The following is a 25,819-nucleotide window of genomic DNA, read 5'->3' as shown; positions in this document are numbered from 1 at the left end:
TTCCACCATTATTAAAGCCTTGTTGAGGCTTTTGATCCTTCCATGAGAAATTTGGATGATTTCTCCATGTTGAGTTATAGGTGTTTCCATAAGGTTCACCTAAGTAATTTACCTCTGCTATTGCAGGGTTCTCAGGATCATAGGCTTCTTCTTCAGAAGATGCCTCTTGAGTACTGTTGGATGCAGCTTGCATTCCATGCAGACTCTGAAAGATCATATTGACTTGCTGAGTCAATATTTTATTCTGAGCCAATATGGCATTCAGAGTATCAACTTCAAGAACTCCCTTCTTCATAGGCGTCCCATTATTCATAGGATTCCTTTCAGAAGTGTACATGAACTGGTTATTAGCAACCATGTCAATGAGTTCTTGAGCTTCTGCAGGCATTTTCTTTAGGTGAATGGATCCACCTGCAGAAGTGTCCAGTGACATCTTTGATAGCTCAGATAAACCATCATAGAATATATCCAGGATGGTCCATTCTGAAAGCATGTCAGAAGGACACTTTTTGGTCAACTGTTTGTATCTTTCCCAAGCTTCATAGAGGGATTCACCTTCTTTCTATCTGAAGGTTTGAACATCAGCTCTAAGCTTGCTCAGCTTTTGAGGAGGAAAGTACTTGGCTAAGAAAGCCGTGACCAGCTTATCCCAAGAGTTCAGGCTGTCTTTGGGTTGAGAATCCAACCATAATCTAGCTCTGTCTCTTACAGCAAAAGGGAAAAGCATGAGCCTGTAGACTTCAGGATCTACTCCATTAGTCTTAACAGTATCACATATCTGCAAGAATTCAGTTAAGAACTGAAAAGGATCTTCAGATGGAAGTCCATGAAACTTGCAGTTCTGCTGCATCAGAGAAACTAATTGAGGTTTCAGCTCAAATTTGTTTGCTCCAATGGCAGGAATGGAGATGCTTCTTCCATGTAAATTGGAATTAGGTGCAGTAAAGTCACCAAGCATCCTCCTTGCATTATTATTATTTTCGGCTGCCATCTCCTCTTCTTGTTTGAAAATTCCTAACAGGTGCTTACTGGTTAGTTGTAATTCAGAGTCCTTTCAGGTTTTGGATCTGCTTCAAGAAGAATATTCTTGTCCTTGCTCCTGCTCATATGACAAAGAAGAAGGCACAGAAAAATAATAATAATAGAGATCCCTTTTTTTTTTTTTTTGAATGAGGGAGAGATGTTAGTAGATGAATAAAATAAAAAAAAAGTAGAAGGAGATGAGAGAGAAGAGAATTTTTGAAAATAATTTTTGAAAAAGAGTTAGTGATTTTTGAAAATAGTTTTTGAAAAATGTTAGTAATTTTCGAAAATTAAGATTTAAAAATTAAAATAATTAATAAATTAAAAAGAAATTTTGAAAAAGGGGGAAGATATTTTCGAAAAATGAGAGAGAGAGAATTAGTTAGGTAGTTTTGAAAAAGTTAAGGAACAAACAAAAAGTTAGTTAGTTAGTTGAAACAAATTTTGAAAAGATAAGAAGTTAGGAAGTTAGAAAAGATATTTTGAGAAGATATTTTTTTGAAAAAGATAAGATAAGTAGATATTTTTGAAAAGATATGATTGAAATTAGTTTTGAAAAAGATTTGATTTTTACAATCACAATTAATGACTTGATTCATAAGAAATCACAAGATATGATTCTAGAACTTAAAGTTTGAATCTTTCTTAACAAGCAAGTAACAAACTTCAAATTTTTGAATCAAAACATTAATTGTTTATGTTATTTTCGAAAATTTGGTATAAAAATAAGAAAAAGATTTTTGAAAATATTTTTTTAATTTTCGAAAATAACTAAGAATTTTGAAAAAGCTTTGATTTTTGAAAAAAGATTTTGAAAAAGATAAGATTTTCAAATTGAAAATTTGATTTGACTCATAAGAAATAACTTGATTTTTTTTTTTTAAATTTTTGAAAAAGTCAACTCAAATTTTCGAATTTGATGAGAGAAAAAGGGAAAGATATTTTTTTGATTTTTGAAATTTTTATGAAAAACATGAAAATTATGCAATGCATGAAATTTTTAGATCAAAACAATGAATGCATGCAAGAATGCTATGAATGTCAAGATGAACACCAAGAACACCATGAATGTCAAGATGAACATCATAGACACAATTTTGAAAAAATTTTAATGCAAAGAAAACATGCAAGACACCAAACTTAGAATTCTTTAATGCTTACGCACTAAGAATTCAAGAATGCATATGATAAACATGAAAAGACACAAAACAAAAAATCATCAAGATCAAACAAGAAGACTTACCAAGAACAACTTGAAGATCATGAAGAACACCATGAATGCATGAAATTTTCGAAAAATGCAAGATACACATGCAATTGACACCAAACTTATGATATGACTCAAGACTCAAACAAGAGCACAAAAATATTTTTTATTTTTATGATTTTCTAAATTTTTTTGGATTTTTATTTTATATTTTTCGAAAAATTATATGAAAAAGAAAAAATAAGGATTCCAAAATTTTCAACATGAATTCCAGGAATCTTATGCTCTAAAGCTCCAATCAAAGGGTCAGGCATGGCTTAATAGCCAGCGAAGCTTTAGTATGTAACTCAGACATGACACGCCTGACATTCTCATTACCAAAGGAATAGACATGGCTTTACAGCCAGCCAGGCTTCAACATGCTCCATGAAACACTAGAATTCATTCTTAAAAATTCTGAAAGGAAAATATATTTTTGAAAACATTTTTATTTTAAAATATATTTTTTTTTTCGAAAACATATGAGAGATTTTTGAAAATATTTTTGAAAGATTTTTTTGAAAACAAAACGAAAAGAAAATTACCTAATCTGAGCAACAAGATGAGCCGTCAGTTGTCCATACACAAACAATCCCCGGCAACGGCGCCAAAAACTTGGTGCACGAAATTGTGATGTCCAGGCTCGAACAATCCCTGGTAATGGCTCCAAAGCTTGGTGCTTTGATCTTAATTCATAATTGTCACAACTTCGATACAACTAACCAGCAAGTGCACTGGGTCGTCCAAGTAATACCTTACGTGAGTAAGGGTCGAATCCCACGGAGATTGTTGGTATGAAGCAAGCTATGGTCACCTTGTAAATCTCAGTCAGGCAGATATAAAGTGATAATGGTGTTTTCGAATATTATATAATAAAATAGAGATAGAGATACTTATGTAAATCATTGGTAGGAATTTCAGATAAGCGAATGGAGATGCTTTTCGTTCCTCTGAACCTCTGCTTTCCTGCTATCTTCATCCAATCTGTCTTACTCCTTTCCATGGCTGGCTGTATGCAAGGGCATCACCGTTGTCAGTGGCTACATCCCCTCCTCTCAGTGAGTAATATGCTCACGCACCCTGTCACGGCACGGCTATTCATCTGTCGGTTCTCGATCATGCTGGAATAGGATTCACCCTCCTTTTGCGTCTGTCACTAACGCCCAGCACTCGCGAGTTTGAAGCTCGTCACAGTCATTCAATCATTGAATCCTACTCGGAATACCATAGACAAGGTTTAGACTTTCCGGATTCTCTTGAATGCCGCCATCATTCTAGCGTACGCCACGAAGATTCTGGTTAGGAGATCTAAGAGATACTCATTCTAGCTTAATTCATGTAGAACAGAAGTGTTTGTCAGGCACGCGTTCATAAGGGAGATGGTGATGAGCGTCACACATAATCATCACCTTCATCACGTTCTTGGGTGCGAATGGATATCTTAGAAGCGAAATAAGAAGAATTGAATAGAAAACAGAAGTACTTTGCATTAATCTTTGAGGGACAGCAGAGCTCCACACCTTAATCTATGGAGTGTAGAAACTCTACCGTTAAAAATACATAAGTGAAGGTCCAGGCATGGCCGAGATGGCCAGCCCCCTAAAACGTGATCAAAGGATCATAAGGTAATCCAAAGATCCAAAGATGCCTAATACAATAGTAAGAGGTCCTATTTATAATAAACTAGCTACTAGGGTTTACATGAGTAAGTATTTGATGTATAAATCCACTTCCGGGGCCCACTTGGTGTGTGTTTGGGCTGAGCTTAAGTGTTGCACGTGCAGAGGCCATTTGTGGAGTTGAACGCCAATTTCTGTGCCAGTTTGGGCGTTCAACTCTGGTTTTGGATCCTTTTCTAGCGCTGGACGCCAGATTTGGGCAGAAGGCTGGCGTTGAACGCCAGTTTACGTCGTCAATTCTTGGCCAAATTATCGACTATTATATATTGCTGGAAAGCCCTGGATGTCTACTTTCCAACGCAATTGGAAGCGCACCATTTCGAGTTCTGTAGCTCCAGAAAATCCACTTTGAGTTCAGGGAGGTCAGAATCCAACAGCATCAGCAGTCCTTTTTCAACCTCTGAATCTGATTTCTGCTCAAGTCCCTCAATTTCAGCCAGAAAATACCTGAAATCACAGAAAAACACACAAACTCATAGTAAAGTCCAGAAATGTGAATTTAACACAAAATCTATTAAAAACATCCCTAAAAGTAACTAGATCCTACTAAAAACATACTAAAAACAATGTCAAAAAGCGTATAAATTATCCGCTCATCAGGTCCACAGATCCTGAGTGGATCCTGTGGGGTCCACAGATCCTGAGGTGTTCAAGGATTTACATCCCTGCACCCATTAGGCATGTAAAAATGCCTTTGCACACAACTCTGGGCGTTCAGCGCCAGGTTGGTGGCCATTTTGGGCGTTCAACGCCCATTTGTGTGCCATTTCTGGCGTTGAACGCCAGAACCATGCCTGTTCTGGCATTCAGCGCCAAGAAGGTGCCCATTTTGGGCGTTTAGCGCCAGAACCATGCTCTGTTCTGGCGCTGAACGCCAGACAGATGCTCCTCCAGGGTGTGATTTTTCTTCTGCTGTTTTTTATTCCGTTTTCAATTTTTATATTTATTTTGTGACTCCACATGATCATGAACCTACAAAGACATATAACTAAGGAAAATATAGTTAGATAAATAAAAATTGGGTTGCCTCCCAACAAGCGCTTCTTTAATGTCAATAGCTTGACAGTGGGCTCTCATGGAGCCTCACAGATGTTCAGAGCATTGTTGAAACTCTCCAACACCAAACTTAGAGTTTGGATATGGGAGTTCAACACCAAACTTAGAGTTTGGTTGTGGCCTCCCAACACCAAACTTAGAGTTTGACTGTGGGGGCTTGGGTTGACTCTGCTTTGAGAGAAGCTTTTCATGCTTCCTCTCCATGGTTGCAGAGGGAGATCCTTGAGTTTTGAACACAAGGGAGTCCTCATTCCATTGAAGGACTATTTCACCTCTGTCAACATCAATCACAGCTCTTGCTGTGGCCAGGAAAGGTCTTCCTAGGATGATGGATTCATCCTCTTCCTTTCCAGTATCCAGGACTATGAAATCAGCAGGGATGTAAAGGCCTTCAACCTTTACTAACACGTCCTCTACTTGTCCATAAGCCTGTTTTCTTGAACTGTCTGCCATCTCTAATGAGATTTTAGCAGCTTGCACCCCATAGATTCCCAGTTTCTCTATTACAGAGAGGGGCAAGAGGTTTATTCCTGAACCAAGGTCACACAGAGCTTTAAAGATCATGGTGCCTATGGTACAGGGTATTATGAACTTTCCAGGATCCTGTCTCTTCTGAGGCAATATGAGTTGATCCAGATCACTTAGTTCATTGATGAACAAGGGAGGTTCAACTTCCCAAGTATCAATGCCAAATAATTTGGCATTCAGCTTCATGATTGCACCAAGAAACTTGGCAGTTTGCTCTTCAGTAACATCCTCATTCTCTTCAGAAGAGGAATACTCATCAGAGCTCATGAAGGGCATAGGGAGGTTCAATGGAATCTCTATGGTCTCTAGATGAGCCTCAGAGTCCTTTGGTTCCTCAGAGGGAAGCTCCTTATTGACCACTGGACGTCCTAGGAGGTTTTCCTCCTTGGGATTCACGTCCTCCTCTCCCTCATTGGGTTCGGCCATAGTGCTTATGTCAATGGCCTTGCACTCTCTTTTTGGGTTCTCTTCTGTATTGCTTGGGAGAGTACTGGGAGGGATTTCAGTGATCCTTTTACTCAGCTGGCCCACTTGTGCTTCCAAATTTCTAATGGAAGACCTTGTTTCATTCATGAAACTCATAGTGGCCTTAGACAGATCATAGACTAAGTTTGCTAAATTAGAAGTATTTTGTTCAGAGTTCTCTGTCTGTTGCTGAGTGGATGATGGAAAAGGTTTATTATTGTTAAACCTGTTTCTTCCACCATTATTAAAGCCTTGTTGAGGCTTTTGATCCTTCCATGAGAAATTTGGATGATTTCTCCATGATGAGTTATAGGTGTTTCCATAAGGTTCACCTAAGTAATTCACCTCTGCTATTGCAGGGTTCTCAGGATCATAAGCTTCTTCTTCATAAGAAGCCTCTTGAGTACTGTTGGATGCAGCTTGCATTCCATTCAGACTCTGAGAAATCATATTGACTTGCTGAGTCAATATTTTATTCTGAGCCAATATGGCATTCAGAGTATCAACTTCAAGAACTCCCTTCTTCATAGGCGTCCCATTACTCACAGGATTCCTTTCAGAAGTGTACATGAACTGGTTATTAGCAACCATGTCAATGAGTTCTTGAGCTTCTGCAGGCGTTTTCTTTAGGTGAATGGATCCACCTGCAGAAGTGTCCAGTGACATCTTTGATAGCTCAGATAAACCATCATAGAATATATCCAGGATGGTCCATTCTGAAAGCATGTCAGAAGGACACTTTTTGGTCAACTGTTTGTATCTTTCCCAAGCTTCATAGAGGGATTCACCTTCTTTCTGTCTAAAGATTTGAACATCAGCTCTAAGCTTGCTCAGCTTTTGAGGAGGAAAGTACTTGGCTAAGAAAGCCGTGACCAGCTTATCCCAAGAGTTCAGGCTGTCTTTGGGTTGAGAATCCAACCATAATCTAGCTCTGTCTCTTACAGCAAAAGGGAAAAGCATGAGCCTGTAGACTTCAGGAACTACTCCATTAGTCTTAACAGTATCACATATCTGCAAGAATTCAGTTAAGAACTGAAAAGGATCTTCAGATGGAAGTCCATGAAACTTGCAGTTCTGCTGCATCAGAGAAACTAATTGAGGTTTCAGCTCAAAGTTGTTTGCTCCAATGGCAGGAATGGAGATGCTTCTTCCATGTAAATTGGAATTAGGTGCAGTAAAGTCACCAAGCATCTTCCTTACATTATTATTATTTTCGGCTGCCATCTCCTCTTCCTGTTCGAAAATTTCTGAAAGGTTATTTCTGGATTGTTGTAATTTAGCTTCTCTTAATTTTCTCTTCAGAGTCCTTTCAGGTTCTGGATCTGCTTCAACAAGAATGTTCTTATCCTTGCTCCTGCTCATATGACAAAGAAGAGGGCACAGAAAAATAATAATAATAATAGAGATCCTTTATACCACAGTATAGGGATCCCTGTGTGAGTAGAAGAAGAGGGGGAGACAAAGAATGTAATATAATGGAAGAAACACAACTGTGAGGATGGCAGAGATGTGAGATGAGATGTTAGTAGATGAATAAATAAATAGAATAAGATGAGAGAGAAGGAATTTTCGAAAATAATTTTTGAAAAAAAGTTAGTGATTTTCGAAAATAGTTTTTGAAAAAGGTTAGTATTTTTTTTTTCGAAAATTTTTTTTTTTAAATCAAAAATAAAAATAATTAGTTAATAAAAAAGAAATTTTTGAAAAAGAGGGAAGATATTTTCGAAAGTTAGAGAGAGAGAGAGTTAGTTAGACAGTTTTGAAAGAGTTAAGAAACAAACAAAAAGTTAGTTAGTTAGTAGAAACAAATTTTGAAGAGATAAGAAGTTAGGAAGTTGGAAAAGATATTTTGAAATTAGATTTTTGAAAAAGATAAGATGAGAAGATATTTTTTTTTGAGAAGATATGATTGAAATTAGTTTTGAAAAAGATTTGATTTTTAAAATCACAATTAATGACTTGATTCACAAGAAATCACAAGATATGATTCTAGAACTTAAAGTTTGAATCTTTCTTAACAAGTAAGTAACAAACTTAAAATTTTTGAATCAAAACATTAATTGTTATTGTTATTTTCGAAAATTTGATATAAAAATAAGAAAAATATTTTTGAAAAAGATTTTTGGAATTTTCGAAAATAACTAAGAATTTTGAAAAAGATTTTGAAAAGGATAAGATTTTCAAATTGAAAATTTGGTTTGACTCATAAGAAACAACTTGATTTTTAAAAATTTTTGAAAAAGTCAACTCAATTTTCGAATTTGATGAGAGAGAAAAGGAAAAGATATTTTTTTGTTTTTTGAAATTTTTATGAAAAACATGAAAATTATGCAATGCATGAAAATTTTTGGATCAAAACAATGAATGCATGCAAGAATGCTATGAATGTCAAGATGAACACCAAGAACACTTTGAATGCCAAGATGAACATCATAGACACAATTTTGAAAATCTTTTAATGCAAAGAAAACATGCAAGACACCAAACTTAGAAATCTTTCATGTTTAGACTCTAACAAACGAAAAATGCACATGAAAAACAACTAAAGATGCAAAACAAGAAAACATCAAGATCAAACAAGAAGACTTACCAAGAACAACTTGAAGATCATGAAGAACACTATGAATGCATGAATTTTCGAAAAATGCAAGATGCACATGCAATTGACACCAAACTTATAACATGACTCAAGACTCAAACAAGAAACAGAAAAATATTTTTGATTTTTTTATGATTTTCTAATTTTTTTTGGATTTTTTCGAAAATTATATGAAAAAGAAAAAATAAGGATTCCAAAATTTTTAACATGAATTCCAAGAATCTTGCATTCTTAGTCTAAAGCTTCAGTCCAGGAATTAGACATGGCTCACTAGCCAGCCAAGCTTTCAATGAAATCTCCGGTCCAAAACACTAGACATGGCCAATGGCCAGCCAAGCTTCAGCATGTAATTCAGACATGACATGCCTGACATACCCTACAGTCGTGTAACAACTGATGGTTGGAAGCCTCAGTCCAAAAGAATTTAGACATGGCTTTACAGCCAGTCAGGCTTCACATGCTTCATGAAACACTAGAATTCATTCTTTAAAAATTTTGAATAAAATTTTTTTTGAAAACATTTTTATTTTTTCAAAAACAGATGAGAAATTTTTGAAATATTTTTGAAAAAATTTTTGAAAAGAAAACAAAAAGAAAATTACCTAATCTGAGCAACAAGATGAACCGTCAGTTGTCCAAACTCAAACAATCCCCGGCAACGGCGCCAAAAACTTGGTGCACGAAATTGTGATGTCCAGGCTCGAACAATCCCTGGCAACGTGAGCAACTTGGTACGCGTAATCGTGATTACACTTTAATTATGTAAAATTCATAGCTCTTTCTTTCCCTGGCAATGGCACCAAGAACATGGTGCCAATACCATGGTTCACAACTTCGATACAACTAACCAGCAAGTGCACTGGGTCGTCCAAGTAATACCTTACGTGAGTAAGGGTCGAATCCCACGGAGATTGTTGGTATGAAGCAAGCTATGGTCACCTTGTAAATCTCAGTCAGGCAGATATAAATGGATAATGGTGTTTTCGAATATGATATAATAAAATAGGGATAGAGATACTTATGTAATTCATTGGTAGGAATTTCAGATAAGCGAATGGAGGTGCTTTCGTTCCTCTGAACCTCTGCTTTCCTGCTATCTTCATCCAATCAGTCTTAATCCTTTCCATGGCTGGCTTTATGCAAGGGCATCACCGTTGTCAGTGGCTACATCCCCTCCTCTCAGTGAATAATATGCTCACGCACCTTGTCACGGCACGGCTATTCATCTGTCGGTTCTCGATCATGCTGGAATAGGATTCACCCTCCTTTTGCGTCTGTTATTAACGCCCACCACTCGCGAGTTTGAAGCTCGTCACAGTCATCCAATCATTGAATCCTACTCGGAATACCACAGACAAAGTCTAGACTTTCCGGATTCTCTTGAATGCTGCCATCATTCTAGCTTACGCCACGAAGATTCTGGTTAGGAGATCTAAGAGATATTCATTCTAGCTTATTTCATGTAGAACGGAGGTGTTTGTCAGGCACGTGTTCATAGGGGAGAATGGTGATGAGCGTCACACATAATCATCACCTTCATCACGTTCTTGGGTGCGAATGGATATCTTAGAAGCGAAATAAGATGAGTTGAATAGAAACAGAAGTACTTTGCATTAATCTTTGAGGAACAGCAGAGCTCCACACCTTAATCTATGGAGTGTAGAAACTCTACCGTTGAAAATACATAAGTGATAGGTCCAGGCATGGCCGAGATGGCCAGCCCCCCTAAAACGTGATCAATAGTCTCCTAAGATGAACAATGGATTAAAACTGAGACCAAAGATGGTCAAAAAGACTAGTAAAAGGTCCTATTTATAATAAACTAGTCACTAGGGTTTACATGAGTAAGTAATTGATGCATAAATCCACTTCCTGGGCCCACTTGGTGTGTGTTTGGGCTGAGCTTGAGTGTTACACGTGCAGAGGCCATTTGTGGAGTTGAACGCCAGCTTTTGTGCCAGTTTGGGCGTTCAACTCTGGTTTTGGCTCCTTTTCTGGCGCTGGATGCCAGATTTGGGCAGAGAGCTGGCGTTGAACGCCAGTTTACGTCGTCTATTCTTGGCCAAAGTATGGACTATTATATATTGATGGAAAGACCTGGATGTCTACTTTCCAACGCAATTGGAAGCGCGCCATTTTGAGTTCTGTAGCTCTAGAAAATCCACTTTGAGTGCAGGGAGGTCAGAATCCAACAACATCAGCAGTCCTTTTTCAACCTCTAAATCTGATTTTTGCTCAAGTCCCTCAATTTCAGCCAGAAAATACCTGAAATCACAGAAAAATACACAAACTCATAGTAAAGTCCAGAAATGTGAATTTAACATAAAAACTAATGAAAACATCCCTAAAAGTAACTAGATCCTACTAAAAACATACTAAAAACAATGCCAAAAAGCGTATAAATTATCCGCTCATCACTAAACTAGTAACCTAGGTTTACAGAAAATGAGTAAACTATGATAGATAGTGCAGAAATCTACTTTTGGGGCCCACTTGGTGTGTGCTGGGACTGAGACTAAAGCTTCTCACGTGCCTGGGCTGTTTTGGGCGTTCAACGCCAGGCTGTAACCTGTTTCTGGCGTTGAACTCCAACTTGTAACGTGTTTCTGGCGCTGGACACCAGACTGCAACATGGAACTGGCGTTGAACGCCAGTTTACGTCGTCTATCCTTGAGCAAAGTACGGACTATTATATATTGCTAGAAAGCCCTGGATGTCTACTTTCCAACGCAATTAGAAGCGCGTCAATTGGACTCTTGTAGCTCCAGAAATTCCATTCCGAGTGCAGAGAGGTCAGGATCCAACAGCATCAGCAGTCCTTTTTCAGCCTGAATCAGATTTTTGCTCAGCTCCCTCAATTTCAGCCAGAAATTACCTGAAATTACAGAAAAACACACAAACTCATAGTAAAGTCCAGAAATATGAATTTTGCCTAGAAACCAATGAAAATAAACTAAAAAGTAACTAAAACATACTAAAAACTATATGAAATTAACCCCAAAAAGCGTATAAAATATCCGCTCATCACAACACCAAACTTAAACTGTTGCTTGTCCTCAAGCAACTAGATAAATAATATAGAACCCAAATGAGTCAAGAAACAATAATATCTCAGAGTTTTTGAGTGAAGCTCAGATTCTAATTAAATGAGTGGGGCTAGTAGCTTTTTGCTTCCGAACAGTTTTGTCATCTCACTTTATCCATTGAAGCTCAGAATGATTGGCATCTATAGGAACTTAAAATTCAGATAGTGTTATTGATTCTCCTAGTTCAGTATGTTGATTCTTGAACACAGCTACTTTTATGAGTCTTGGCCGTGGCCCTAAGTACTTTGTTTTCCAGTATTACCACCGGATACATAAATGCCACAGACACATAATTGGGTGAACCTTTTCAGATTGTGACTCAGCTTTGCTAAAGCCCCCAATTAGAGGTGTCCAGGGTTCTTAAGCACACTCTTCTCTTTGCTTTGGACCTTGACTTTAACCGCTCAGTCTCAAGTTTTCACTTGACACCTTCACGCCACAAGCACATGGTTAGGGACAGCTTGGTTTAGCCGCTTAGACCAGGATTTGATTTCCTTAGGCCCTCCTATCCACTGATGCTCAAAGCCTTGGATCCTTTTTATTACCCTTGCCTTTTGGTTTTAAGGGTTATTGGCTTTTTCTGCTTGCTCTTTTTTTTTTTTGCAAGCTTTGTATTCACTGCTTTTTCTTGCTTCAAGAATTATTTTTATGATTTTTCAGATTACCAATAACATGTCTCATGTTTATCATTCTTTCAAGAGCCAACATATTTAACATTCAAGAACATCAAATTCCAAAGACATATGCACTGTTCAAGCATTCATTCAGAAGGCAGAAAGCATTACCACCACCTGTAAACAATTAGAATTTGTTTTATTAAAAACTTGAAAATTATTGCCTCCTTGTTGTAAAGAAAATCTTCTATTTTATTCATGTTTAATGATGATGTGAAAAATAAATTATAGCTTAATTGGGGATAAAATCAAAATATAAATACTAATTACCATTATATGACTCCTAAGGTGAAACTCAAATAATAGAAAAAAAAAATTATCACAGGGTTAAGGTTAAGATCAGAACTCAACAACCTTGACTTTGGGAAGCGGATGCCTCTTTAGTCTGTGGGGTGCTTGGCCCTTCAAGAGATAGTTTCTGACGCTTTAGTTCTCTTAATTCACGCCCTTGCACCTCTTGTTCTCTGAGCAGTTTGCAAAGCATGCTGTTTTGATTTTGCTGTTCTTCCTTCAATTGGTCCATGGTTTCTTGCAACTTAGTGACAGATGCCTCAAGATGCTCCCAGTATTCAAATTGAGGGAGTTCTGGTAGGAATTCTTGCGCCCTCCTCTTGATGGGGTCATCCTGCATTTGTTGCTTTTCCATTGTGATTTTAGTGATTGGTTGCTCCACTGAGATATACTCTGTTATTCCCATCTTTACTCCAGCATCTTTGCAGAGCATAGAGATTAGGCTTGGATAAGCCAACCTGGCATCCTTGGAGTTCTTGTTGGCAAGTATGTAGAATTCAGATGGGATCAGTTGATGAACCTCTACTTCTTTTCCCAACATAATGCAATGGATCATCACTGCTCTTCTAATATTGACTTCAGAACGGTTGCTGGTGGGCAATATAGAACGCCCAATGAAGTCTAGCCATCCTCTGGTGACTGGTTTGAGATCTTCTCTATTGAGTTGATTTGGGGCACCCTTCGTGCTGGTGGTCCACCTGGCTCCAAGGATGCATATATCCTCTAGAATCTTATCCAGGCCCTTGTTTGTTCTCATCATTCTCCTATTGAAAGAGTCTGGGTCATCTTTCAGCTAAGGTAGCTTAAAGATCTCCCTGATTTTATCAGGGTGGATGTGAACAATCTTTCCTCTGACCACAGTCCTATAGTCATAGAGGGCAGCTCCAGATATTCTCTGCCTGTCTGTTTGCCACAGATTAGCGTAGAATTCTTAAACCATATTCCTTCCCACTTTCGTTTCAGGATTAGCTAGGACTTCCCAGTTCCTGTTTCGAATTTGCTCTTGGATCTCTGGATATTCATCTTCTTTCAGATCGAACTTGACTTCCGGGATCACAGATCTTAGACCCATTATTTTGTAGTAATGGTCTGAATGTTCTTTGGTTAAGAACCTCCCTTGATTCCAAAGTGGTTTTGGAACACTCTCTTTCTTGCCTCTTGGAGTGGGTTGTTTTCCTTTAGGAGCCATGATCTTAGTGGGTATGGTTTAGTGATCACGGATAAACACACCAAACTTAGAGGATTGCTTGTCCTCAAGCAAAAGAAAAGAAAGAAGAAGGATAAAAGGAGAGCTAGTGTTGAATGGTGGATGAGAGGAAGGAGGCCGAATGTGTTTTTAAAAGGGAGGGGGGGTGGGTTTTCGAAAATAGGGAGAAAGATAAGATAGAAGATATGATTTAAAAAAATAAGTATGATAAGAAAAGATATAATTTAAAATTGAAAAGATATGAAAGATATTTGAAAAAGATAAATTTGGATTTTTGAAAAAGATAATATGGAGATTTGAGAAAGATATTGATTAGTTGAAAAGATTTTTGAATGAAAAGAGATAGATTTGTTTTGAAAATTTGAAAAAGAGTTGAATTGGATTGAAAAAAAGGATTTGTGCTTATGGATTAAGATACATTTGATATTTTTTTTAAAGTAGGTTTTTAGAAATTAGGGATTTTAGAAATCAGGGTTTGTAACATGTTTATGCAAGAAATCATGAATTGAAACATGAAAATTAAGATTAAAATGAAAAATATGAAAAAAAAATGAATTTACCTCCTCCCCACCATCCTGGCGTTTGAACGCCCAAACGCTGCATGTTTTGGGCGTTCAACGCCCAACTGCTGCTTCTCCTGGGCGTTCAATGCCTAGCTGTTGCTTCTTTCTGGCGTTGAACGCCAGGAACTCCTTTGTCACTGGGCATTTTTCTGAACTCCCAGGACGCTGTAAATTTGGCGTTAAACGCCCAGAAGGAGCTTCTTTCTGGCGTTCAACGCCCAGAAGATGCTTCTTTCTAGCGTTTAACGCCCAGATGGCTATCCTTACTGGCATTCAACGCCCAGCGGATGCTTCTTTTGGGCGTTGAATGCCCAAAACAGACTTTTACTGGCATTTTCTTGCGAGTGAGCTCTTTTTCTCTGTTTTGTGTGAAGAATCCTTTTGTAACCCTGTAAACTTATACAATTGACTCTTTACCTTAGTGTCAATGAACTTTATATAAACGAATAAAATCAAGAATAGGGCAAAATGCTTAGAGGAAGTGATGCCCCATGGCTGGGTTGCCTCCCAGCAAGCGCTTCTTTATTGTCTTTAGCTGGACCTTGTTGAGTTTTTACTCTAGCCTCAGCCTTGAGCACTCTTGCTCAACATTGCCTTCAAGATAGTGCTTGATTCTCTGTCCATTAACAATGAACTTCTTATCAGAATCAATATCTTGAAGCTCCACATAACCATATGGTGATACACTTGTAATCACATATGGTCCCCTCCACCGGGACTTCAGTTTCCCAGGGAATAGCCTGAGCCTAGAGTTAAACAACAAAACCTTTTGTCCTGGTTCAAAGATTCTAGATGACAGCTTTCTGTCATGCCACCTTTTTGATTTTTCTTTATAAAGCTTGGCATTTTCGAAAGCAGTGAATCTGAATTCCTCTAGCTCATTCAGCTAGAGCAATCTTTTTTCTCCAGCTAATTTGGCATCAAAGTTTAGGAATCTGGTTGCCCAGTAGGCTTTATGTTCCAGTTCCACGGGCAGGTGGCATGCCTTACCATACACAAGTTGGTATGGAGAGGTCCTTATAGGAGTCTTGAATGCTATTTTGTAAGCCCACAGAGCATCATCCAAGCTTCATGCCCAATCCTTTCTACGAGTATTCACAGTCCGTTCCAGGATTCTTTTTAGTTCTCTGTTAGAAACTTCAGCTTGTCCATTTGTCTGCGGATGTTATGGAGTTGCCACCTTATGGCGAATCCCATACCGGACCATGGCAGAGTAAAGCTGTTTGTTGCAGAAGTGAGTGCCTCCATCACTGATTAATACCCTAGGGACACCAAATCTGCTGAATATATGTTTCTGGAGGAACTTTAGTACTATTTTAGTATCATTGGTGGGTGTGGCAATTGCCTCTACCCATTTTGATACATAGTCAACTGCCACCAGAATATAAGTGTTTGAGTATGATGGTGGGAAAGGCCCCATGAAATCAATTCCCCATACATCAAACAACTCAATCTCCAAGATTCCTTGTTGAGGCATGGCATAACTGTGAGGCAAATTACCAGCTCTCTGGCAACTGTCACAGTTACGTACAAACTCTCGGGAATTTCTATAGAGTGTAGGCCAGTAGAAACCACATTGGAGGACCTTGGTGGCTGTTCGCTCACCTCCGAAATGGCCTCCATATTGTGATCCATGGCAATGTCATAGGATCCTCTGCGCTTCTTCTCTAGGCACACACCTACGGATTATTCCGTCTGCACATCTCTTAAAGAGATAGGGTTCATCCCACAAGTAGTACTTTGCATCAGTAATTAATTTTTTCTTTTGTTGCCTGCTGTACTCCTTGGGAATGAACCTTGCAGCTTTGTAGTTTGCAATGTCTGCAAACCATGGTAATAATTGAATGGCGAACAAATGCTCATCCGGAAAGGTTTCAGAGATCTCAATATAGGGGGAGGACGCCCCTTCCACTGGTTCTATCCGGGACAGATGGTCAGCCACTTGGTTTTCTGTCCCTTTTCTGTCTCTTATTTCTATATCAAACTCTTGCAGAAGTAACACCCATCTTATGAGTATGGGTTTTGAATCCTGCTTTGTGAGTAGATATTTAAGAGCAGCATGATCTGTGTACATAATCACCTTTGATCCTACTAAGTATGATCTAAACTTGTCAATGGCATAAACCACTGTAAGTAATTCTTTTTCTGTGGTTGTGTAATTTTCTGGGCATCATTCAGAATACGGCTAGCGTAATAAATGACATGCAGAAGCTTGTCATACCTCTGCCCCAGTACTGCACCAATGGCGTGATCACTGGCATCACACATTAATTCGAATGGCAATGTCCAGTCTGGTGCAGAGATAACTGGTGCTGTGACCAGCTTAGCTTTCAGAGTTTCAAACGTCTGTAGACATTCCGTGTCAAACACAAATGGCGTGTCAGTAGCTAGCAGGTTGCTTAGAGGTTTTGTAATTTTTGAAAAATCCTTTATAAACCTCTTATAGAATCCTGCATGCCCCAGAAAGCTTCTGATTGCCTTAACATTAGCAGGTGGTGGTAATTTTTCAATTACCTCTATTTTAGCTTGATCCACCTCTATTCCCTTGTTTGAAATTTTATGCCCAAGGACAATCCCTTCAGTCACCATAAAGTGACATTTTTCCCAGTTTAAAACCAGGTTGGTCTCTTGGCATCTTTTCAAAACCAGTGTCAGGTGATCAAGACAGGAGCTGAATCAGTCTCCATATACTGAGAAGTAATCCATGAAGACTTCCAAAAATTTTTCCACCATATCAGAGAAAATAGAGAGCATGCATCTCTGAAAGGTTGTAGGCGCATTACACAGCCCAAAAGGCATCCTTCTGTAAGCAAATACTCCAGATGGACATGTGAATGCTGTTTTCTCTTGATCCTGGGGATCTACTGCAATTTGGTTGTAGCCTGAATAGCCATCCAAAAAGCAGTAATAATTATGACCTGCTAGTCTTTGTAGCATCTGGTCTATGAATGGTAAAGGAAAATGATCCTTTCTGGTGGCTGTATTGAGCCTTCTGTAATCAATACACATGCGCCACCCTGTAACTGTTCTTGTAGGAACCATTTCATTTTTTTCATTATGAACCACTGTCATGCCACCCTTTTTAGGGACAACTTGAACAGGACTCACCCAGGGGCTATCAGAAATAGGATAAATAATCCCAGCCTCCAGTAATTTAGTGACCTCTTTCTGCACCACTTCCTTCATGGCTGGATTTAGCCGCCTCTGTGGTTAAACCACTGGCTTAGCATCATCCTCCAATAGGATTTTGTGTATGCATCTAGCTGGGTTTATGCCCCTAAGGTCACTTATGGACCACCCAAGAACGGCCTTGTGTGTCCTTAGCACTTGGATTAGTGCTTCCTCTTCCTGTGGAATTAAAGCAGAGCTTATGATCATTGGAAAAGTATCACCTTCTCCCAGAAATGCATATTTCAGGGATGGTGGTAATGATTTGAGCTCGGGTTTAGGAGGTTTTTCCTCTCCCTGAGGAAATTTCAGAGGCTCTTTCGATTCCTCTGAATCCTCTAGATCAGACGGAACATCTTTAAAGATGTCTTCCAGCTCTGATTCGAGACTCTCAGCTATGTTGATCTCCTCCACCAGAGAGTCAATAAGATCAACTTTCATGCAGTCTTTTGGTGTGTCTGGATGCTGCATGGCATTAACAGCATTCAACTTAAACTCATCCTCATTGACTCTCAGGGTGACTTCCCCCTTTTGGACATCAATGAAAGTTCGTCCAGTTGCTAGGAAAGGTCTTCCTAGAATGAGAGTAGCACTCTTGTGCTCCTCCATTTCTAGCACAACAAAGTCAGTGGAAAAGGCGAATGGCCCAACCCTGACAATCATGTCCTCAATCACGCCTGATGGGTATTTAATGGAGCCATCAGCAAGTTGGAGACATATCCGGGTTGGTTTAACTTCTTCAGTTAAACCAAGCGTTCTGATGGTGGATGCAGGTATTAGGTTGATGCTTGCCCCAAGATCGCATAAAGCTGTCCTGGTGTAATTTCCCTCTAATGTGCATGGTATCAGAAAGCTTCCGGGATCTTTAAGCTTTTCAGGAAAGCTTTTCAGAATGACTGCACTGCATTCTTCAGTGAGGAGAACTCTTTTAGTTTCTCTCCAATCCTTCTTATGACTCAAGATCTCTTTCATGAACTTGGCATAAGAAGGTATTTGCTCAAGTGCTTCTGCAAACAGAATCTTTATTTCAAGAGTCCTGAGATAATCTGCAAAGCGAGAAAATTGCTTATCCTGCTCCTCTTGGCAGAGTTTTTGAGGATAAGGTATCTTGGCTTTATATTCCTCAACCTTGGTTGCTGTAGATTTATTTCCTACAGAAGTGGTTGAAGAAGCCTTTTTAGATGGGTTGTCATCAGCACTTGTGTGTGTCTGATCCCTCTCTGGCAATTGAGTGCCAGAGTTAGAAGCTGGAGTGACGTTAGACGCCAACTCCTCATCTATTCCTGGCATCTGAACGCTAGAACTGTGCTTCTTTTGGGCGTTCAACGCCAGTTCCTTGCTTGTTTTTTTGGCGTTGAACGCCAGTCTTGAGCATGGTCTGGGCGTTCAGCGCCAGCCTTCCACCCAATTTCTGGCGTTTTAACGCCAGAAATATTTTTTCCTGGGCTCTTACTGTCCTCAAATGGATTTTGGGTGGTTTGCTCATTTCTTGGCTTCCTGCTGCCTTGAGATGTGTATTTAATGTTTTTCCACTTCTTAATTGAACTGCTTGGCATTCTTCTGTTATTTGTTTTGACAGCTGCTGTTTTGTTTGCTTTAATTGTTCTTCCATATTTATATTAGCCATCCTTGTCTCTTGTAGTCTATCTTTGAATTCGGCTAACTGTTGTGTTAGAAAGTCCAATTGCTAATTGAATTCGGCAGCTTGTTCTACAGGACTGAGTTCAGCAGTTACTGTTTTAGCCTCTTCTTTCATGGAAGGGTCACTGCTTAAGTACAGATGCTGATTTCTGGCAACTGTGTCAATGAGCTCTTGAGCTTCTTCAATTGTCTTTCTCATGTGGATAGATCCACCAGCTGAGTAGTCTAGAGAGATCTGAGCTCTTTCTGTAAGCCCATAATAGAAGATGTCTAACTGAACCCACTCTGAAAACATTTCAGAGGGGCATTTTCTTAGCATCTCTCTGTATCTCTCCCAGGCATCATAAAGAGATTCATTATCTCCTTGTTTAAAGCCTTGGATGTCCAGCCTTAGCTGTGTCATCGGTTTTAGAGGAAAGTATTGATTCAGGAATTTTTCTGTCAGCTGTTTCCATGTCCTTATGCTGGCCTTAGGTTGGTTATTTAACCACCTCTTGGCTTGGTCTTTTACAGCAAATGGAAACAGTAATAATCTGTAGACATCCTGATCTACTTTCTTATCATGTACTGTGTCAGCAATTTGTAAAAACTGTGCCAGAAACTCTGTAGGTTCTTTCTGTGGAAGACCGGAGTACTGGCAGCTTTGCTGCACCATGATAATGAGCTGAGGATTCAACTCAAAGTTACTGACTCCAATGGAGGGTATGCAGATACTACTCCCATATGAAGCAGTAGAGGGGTTAGCATATGACCCCAGAGTCCTTCTGGACTGTTCATTTTCACTTAGATCCATAATGGAGAAAGGGAGATGATGTAAAAAAATAAAAAAAATTATATTTATTTATTTATTTATTTCGAAAATAAAATAAATTAAAATAAAATAAATAAAAATGGGTGAAGATTTTCGAAAAAATGAGGAGAGAGAAAGTGGTTAGGAAGTTTTGAAAAGGATATGATGATTTTTGAAAAAGGTTTTAAATTTTGAAATAAAAATCTGAATTTTAAAGGTAAATTTCGAAAATTTGCTTTAAAATAGAGAGAAAAGATATTTTTAAATTTAAATAGGAGAGAGAAAAATAACAAGATAACACAAGATTTAAAATTTTTAGATCTAATGCTCCTTGTTTTCGAAAATTTTGGAGGGAAAACACCAAGGAACACCAAACTTAAAAATTTTAAGATCAAGACACAAGGAAAACTTAACAACACTTTGAAGACTCACAAGAACACAAGAACATGAAGAAAGAACACCAAACTTAAAATTTTTAGAAAACCAAAATAAGATTTTCGAAAACCAAAGAAAAATCAACAAGAAAACACCAAACTTAAAGTTTGGCACAAGATTTAATGTAAAAAATTATTTTTGAAAAAGAATTTTAAAAAGAAGGTACCCAATTACCAAGAACACAGACCAACGCTCTAGCCAATTGGGCAGTAAATGTAACACTTGTTTTGAAAAAGTATTTTTAATAACTAAGAAAAAAAATATTTTTTTTTTGAAAAGAATATAAAAGACTCTGACCCAAAAGACAAAATTTTCCTAATCTAAGCAACAGGATTCACCGTCAGTTGTTCAAACTCAAACAATCCCCGGCAACGGCGCCAAAAACTTGGTGCACGAAATTGTAATGTCAATGTTCACATTATTCTCTTACAACTTCGCACAACTAACCAGCAAGTGCACTGGGTCATCCAAGTAATACCTTACGTGAGTAAGGGTCGATCCCACGGAGATTGTTGGCTTGAAGCAAGCTATGGTTATCTTGTAACTCTTAGTCAGGATATAATATCAATAATAATTTTTAATTTGAATTATGGAAAGTAAAAAGGGCAGAACACAAATTATACTTGTATGCAGTAATGGAGAATATGTTGGAGTTTTGGAGATGCTTTGTCTTCTGAAATTCTGCTTTCCTCTGTTTTCTGATTCACGCACGCACGTCCTCTTATGGCAAGCTGTGTGTTGGTGGATCACCGTTGTCAATGGCTACCATCCTTCCTTTCAGTGAAAAGGGTCCAGGTGCGCTGTCACCGCACGGCTAATCATCTGCAGGTTCTCAATCGTACCGGAATAGGATTTACTATCCTTTTACGTCTGTCACTACGCCCAGCACTCGTGAGTTTGAAGCTCGTCACAGTCATTCAATCCCTGAATCCTACTCGAAATACCACAGACAAGGTTTAGACTTTCCGGATTCTCTTGAATGCTGCCATCAATCTAGCTTATACCACGAAGATTCTGATTAAGAGATCCAAGAGATATTCATTCATTCTACAGTGGAATGGAAGTGGTTGTCAGGCACGCGTTCGTAGGGGAATGATGATGAATGTCACGTTCATCACATTCATATTGAAGTGCGAATGGATATCTTAGATAGGAACACGCATGTTTGAAGAGATAACAGAAATACTTGCATTAATTCATCAGGACACAGCAGAGCTCCTCACCCCCAACAATGGAGTTTAGAGACTCATGCCGTCAAAGAGTACAAAGTTGAGATCTAAAAATGTCATGAGATACAAAATAAATCTCTAAAAGTTGTTTAAATACTAAACTAGTAACCTAGGTTTACAGAAAATGAGTAAACTATGATAGATAGTGCAGAAATCTACTTCTAGGGCCCACTTGGTGTGTGCTGGGGCTGAGACTAAAGCTTCTCACGTGCCTGGGCTGTTTTGGGCATTCAACGCCAGGCTGTAACCTGTTTCTGGCGTTGAACTCCAACTTGTAACGTGTTTCTGGCGCTGGACGCCAGACTGCAACATGGAACTGCCGTTGAATGCCAGTTTACCTCATCTATCCTTGAGCAAAGTACGAACTATTATATATTGCTGGAAAGCCCTGGATGTCTACTTTCCAACGCAATTGGACATGCGTCAATTGGATTCTTGTAGCTCCAGAAATTCCATTCCGAGTGCAGAGAGGTCAGGATCCAACAGCATCAGCAATCCTTTTTCAGCCTGAATCAGATTTTTGCTCAGCTCCCTCAATTTCAGCCAGAAATTACCTGAAATTACAGAAAAATACACAAACTTATAGTAAAGTCCAGAAATATGAATTTTGCCTAGAAACTAATGAAAATAAACTAAAATCTAACTAAAACATACTAAAAACTATATGAAATTAACCCCAAAAAGCGTATAAAATATCCGCTCATCACCTACCAATTTGAAAACTTCTCATTGAACTTGCTTGAAAGAATTTATTTTGGAACATGGTTTTGAGCTAAGAACACAAGCTTGTGAGATTTGAGCCTAATGGTGTGGTTACATCTTATAACCACTTATTTTTCCTTCTTGTGTGCAATTTTTCTCTTTCTATGATTGTAATCTTTGATTTATTTGATTATCTATGTCCATTATTTTGTGTATTCATGCATTTATATGATTGAGGCCATTATTTTATTAGCTCACTTACCTAAATAGCCTACCTTTTATCTTCCATTGTTAGCCAAATTTGAGCCTACGATTAATCCACTTTGTTCCTAATTTAGCACATTACAAGCCTTAAAGTGGAAAACGATAAAAGTCCTTATTTGGATCTTTGATTAGCTTAGGATAGTGTGTGTGTAACATTCAAGTGTGGAAAAATTTGGGACATTGGGTGAATAAAAGGGTAGTTTTGTATTTTTATTGTAAATATTGGGAATTGGGTACATGCTCATGTGTTAATCAAATGTTAGACCTTATGCATTGACGTTCTTGTATATGAAAGAAAGAAAAAAAAAATAAAGAAAAGAAAAGAAAAAAAATATAGAAAAAGAAAAAAAAAGAAATAAAAAGGGGACAAAATGTCCAAAAGCAAAGCTCAATAAGGGTCAATGCATAAGTGTTGCGAAATGAAAAGGAATGCATGAGTATGTTAAAAAGTGAAAATGGGTAGTTAGGATAGCTTTGAAATTGTATAGGATGTCATAGGCTAGGTGGGAAGTCTAAGCTTATCAAAGATTCAAATTTCAAGCTCACTTGACCAAATATGTATCCTTACCTTGACCTAGCCCCATTACAACCTAAAGAAAAGACCTCATGATACTTGTATGCATGCATGAAATATATGTTGATTGTTAGAAGAAGAACAAATCTTAGAAAGCATGATTAGGGGAGAATTGAGATACTCGACCCTACACACTTGAGCGACTAGAGTGCAAACACTTCCGGTGAGGGTTCGATGCTCAATTCCTTGATTCCCGGCTTTCATGAGCGTTCTTCTTGTAAGTCTACTTGAACTTCATTTTGATATTTAAATTAGTAGGATTCATGAGTCGTCATGGGACCTTAGCCCTACTTGTGCATGTATGTCTTGGAGATTGATTTATTTTTAACCAAGTAGGTAGAATCATTTTGCATTTAGTTGCATTCATGTAGATAGTTGCATATAGGTAGGGTGCATTTAGTTAGACCTCATTGAATAAATGTTGATATCCTATGCTTTCTCTTAGTTTAAGCATGAGGACATGCTTGGTTTAAGTGTGGAGAGGTTGATAAACCCCATATTTAGGGTTTATCTTGTGTTAAATTTAGAGGATTTTGTCAACCTTTCTCCTATTTATCCAATGAAATAGCATGGTTTTGTAAATTCTCCTTTAATTGTGCTTAAGAGTGAAAACATGCTTTTTAGGTCCTTAATTGTTTAATCTTGATTTACCTTTGATTCCATTATATGCCTTGATATGTTTGTTAAGTGATTTCAGATTTAGGAGGCAAAGATTGGATCAAGGGAATGAAGGAAAAGCATGTAAAAATGGAGAACTCATGAAGAAATGAAGGAATCACGAAAGCTGTCAAGCCGACCTCTTCTCACTTAATCAACCATAACTTGAGCTACAGAGGTCCAAATGATGCGGTTCTAGTTGCGTTGGAAAGCTAACATTCAGGGCTTCAAAATGATATAAGATTTGCCATAGTTGCTATAGGTATAGTGACGCGTACGTGCACTGTACGCATACGCGTTGTTGCTGCCATATGATCCACTTAAAGCAATACGTGGCCAGTGAATTCTAAAGCCTTGTGGGCCCAATCCAACTCATTTTTGATGCTATTTAAGCCAAGGATTGAAGGAGAATCAACATACTTTGGATACTTTTGGATATTTTTTATCATTAGTTTAGTTTAAATTAGTTTTGGAGGAAAAGTTAGTTTTAGAGAGAGAAGCTCTCACTTCTCTCTAGCATTAGAATTAGGATTAGGTTTAGTTCTTAGATCTAGGTTTTGATTCATGCTCTCTACTTCTTCTTCTTCTCAATTCTTGTTGTTGCAATCATTACTCTTCTATTCTTTTGTTGTAATTTCCTTTATGTTGCTTCTATATTTTGTTGTAGATCTACTCTTGTTCCTTCTCTTTTCTTTCAATTCAAGTTGAGGTAATTCATTTAGATCTTATTTTCTTTAATTGTTGTTGTTGATTTCTTACATTCAATTGTTGATAGATCTTATCCTTGTTATCAAATTACTATGCTTTTTTTTTGTGCCTCCCAAGTGTTTGATGAAATACTTGGTTGGATTTTTGTATAGATTTTATTCCTCTTGGCTTTGGTAGAGTAATTAGTGATGCTTGAGTTATCTAATTCCTTTGTTGATTGATAATTAGAAGTTGCTAATTGATTTGGATACCACTAAAGCTAGTCTTTCCCTTAGGAGTCAGCTAGGACTTGTAGAATTAAGTTGATTCATCCACTTGACTTTCCTCCATGGTTAGAGGTTAACTAAGTGGTAGCAATGGATAATTTGTGGTCACAATTGAGGAGGATAATGAGGATAGGACTTCCAATTCTCATAACCTTGCCAAGAGCTTTTCTTAGTTGTTAGTTTATTTCTTTTGCAATTTACATTCCTTGTTCCTTAACTCAAGAAACCCCAAACATACTTCATAGCCAATAACAAGAACATTTGTTTGCAATTCCTAGGGAGAACGACCCGAGGTTTAAATACTTCGGTTTATAAATATAGGGGTTTGTTACTTTTGACAACCAAATTTTTGTATGAAAGGACTATTGTTGGTTTAGAAACTATACTTGCAACGAGATTTCAATTGTGAATTCTAGACCACACAAAAGTCCAATCATCACACATTGAGAAGATTCCACCACCTCATCCAATCAAAAGTAAAAAAGGAGGGGGAAATCAGACAGAATACTGTGAATACCACCGAATCTACGGACATCCTACAAATGAGTGCTTCGACTTAAAGAATGTCATAGAAAAATTGGTAAATACTTAGCCAACAAAATGAATGAACCCAGAAAAAGAAGAAGGGATGAAGAGGTCGGACGAACTGAACGACCACCCTGTACTCCGGAGAGGCACGTTCACATGATAAATGGAGGATTCGCAAGAGGAGGGATCTCCAAATAATCTCGCAAAAGGCACGTCAAAGTAGTATATCACGTTGGAGGAGGAGAAGCATCACCCGACCTCCCTACTATTACTTTTACCCAAGAAGATGCGGCAGGCATCATCCCGGGACATGATGATCCCGTGGTCATTACTATCATATTGGCCAATGCCAACCTCCACCGTACACTGGTGGACCAAGGAAGCTCGGCGAATATCTTGTTTAAAGCCGCCTTTGACAAACTCAGCCTACAAGAAAAAGA

The 25,819-nt window shown here is 38.2% G+C and overlaps 2 non-coding genes across 2 annotated transcripts; both read left to right on the top strand.

Annotated features, from left to right (window-relative positions):
• Positions 1-487: 487 nt before the first annotated feature.
• Positions 488-595, top strand: LOC112781555 (small nucleolar RNA R71). The gene has a single exon (XR_003192327.1). It is a non-coding gene; the product is annotated as a small nucleolar RNA R71 (small nucleolar RNA).
• A 6,122-nt stretch (positions 596-6,717) lies between these two features.
• Positions 6,718-6,825, top strand: LOC112780216 (small nucleolar RNA R71). The gene has a single exon (XR_003191068.1). It is a non-coding gene; the product is annotated as a small nucleolar RNA R71 (small nucleolar RNA).
• Positions 6,826-25,819: the final 18,994 nt, after the last annotated feature.

The sequence above is a fragment of the Arachis hypogaea genome, chromosome 19, assembly GCF_003086295.3.
Source record: "Arachis hypogaea cultivar Tifrunner chromosome 19, arahy.Tifrunner.gnm2.J5K5, whole genome shotgun sequence".
Classification (NCBI taxonomy): Eukaryota; Viridiplantae; Streptophyta; class Magnoliopsida; order Fabales; family Fabaceae; genus Arachis; species Arachis hypogaea.
The sequence above is the reverse complement of the archived record's forward strand: the minus strand, read 5'-3'. Positions and strand labels throughout refer to the sequence as shown.